Below are 1798 nucleotides of genomic sequence, written 5' to 3' on the forward strand. Positions count from 1 at the left end.
TTGATCGTCCAATAGAAGTGTATTCTTTAGTGAAGACATAGGCAAGTTCCTTGAAGCTGATTGATCGACCCGGGCGGCGGTGTGGAACAGATCTGGTGTTCTCGCAAGGTCATTGCGAACGCCTTGCACATCAGTGCGTCGTCGGCCTTGTGGAGGATCATGACACTTTTGAAGTGTTTTAGGTGGCTCTCGGGATCGGAATCTCCCTTGAAATGCGTAAACGAAGGCGTTGAGAATCGCCGGGAGCAGCACTGCTTTCGATTTCGTGGGTGAAAGGAGTAGAGATCGCTGATCCATCTCCTTACGTAGTGCATCCTCGAGGTTCCCGCTAGTCTTCAAGTCTCGAAGTCGGTCATTCACAAGCTTCTCAACGTCTTCCGCGCATTGCTGGTCGATCACGTTGGCGACTTTTGAGATCGATTGGCGTGCCATTGACCTCCTCGTTGGTCCGCGCGGTCGGTCCTCGTCACTGCCTAGGAAAGCGTGTTGGTGGCAGGATGCGCTGCGGATTTTCTGCAGCTTGGCGGCGTTGGAGTGCCTCTCTTCACGATCCTCATTGGGAGATTCTGGGTTGACCTCCACAGGGGCCTAGCCTTTCGTGAATATTTCTCTGCGAGTGGGCAGCGGGCGCCTCTCTTCACGATCCTCATTGCGGCGATTATCGGTTTGATCTCCAAGAGCCTAGCCTTTGTACATTTCCCTCGGGCCAGGCGAGCTCTAGCCTTTCTCGCACGTTGCTTTGTGTGTGGCTTGCAAATGCTTGCGACATGTCGGCAAGCTGATCATGTGGTTGTGCATCCCTTGTCTGCTCGCTCCTGCTCGACCCGCTTGGTGCCGTTGAGCTGCCCACCGGTGCGTTCGTCTATTCTTCTCTCTTCGCTGGTTGTCCAAGGCCAAGATTTTGAGCCACGCTTATTTGATTAATGAGCTGCCTCATAAGAGCATTTTGGTCGTCCATTCTCTGAGCTAGCTGGTCAACTCTCGGTTGAGATACATGACTTTGTGGATCGGGAGGAGAGAAGCGTGTGGAGCCCATTGCACCACGGCCAAGGGTTTCATGGCGTGTGCTGAGGGCGTCGCGTCGAGCACGGAGGCAATGGAGGAGCAGCGAAGTTGCTCTAAGACCGGGCCTAAATCGGTGGTGTGAGCCCACCTTGATGGGAGGGTCCACCATGTTGGTGGCGATGCCGCGGAGGTTGCTAGATCGGCCCGCGGGTCCGGTAGGTGGCACGGTGGCGAGAGGTGGTGGTGCCACCATGTCGATCAGCGGGATCGTGGGTGGAATGGGTTTGGGCCATCTCGGATCGAGCCGCGGCGGTTTTGCTCCTAGTCGTTTGCTTCCAACCATGGTTGTTTGGAAGGCTTCGGTGGATTGGAAAATAGGAGGACGGATTCCTTGAGCACGCGTTGAGTATAACTCGTGCTCTCAATGAAAGCACCAAATGTTTGTGCAAATAATCTCACAGAGAATATTCGCTTCTAGATCCTTCAACCTTGATCTTCCTTCTCTCTCTTCCTCGATTCACCTTAAAAGCAGTTGGAGTAAATAGACCACACCCGGGGGGTGTTGGCCAAAACCCTCTGATGCCTAAGTTAGTTCAGTGTTTGTAGAAAAACAATAGCTAAGCAAAGTGCAGGTAGTGTTTATGTAGGGTGTGGAAAGGCGGCGGGCCGTGTGTGGTGGCCGGGCCGTGTGGAGAAAATATGGAGTGGAGAGGGAGAAAGAGGTTGGGTATTTTCTAGTATAAGGAGTAGGTTTAGATGTACCTTGAATGATGAATGAAGTCATCTATTTATA

This window comes from Prunus mume, linkage group LG3 (genome assembly GCF_029339155.1).
Source record: "Prunus mume cultivar Tortuosa linkage group LG3, ASM2933915v1, whole genome shotgun sequence".
Lineage (NCBI taxonomy): Eukaryota > Viridiplantae > Streptophyta > Magnoliopsida > Rosales > Rosaceae > Prunus > Prunus mume.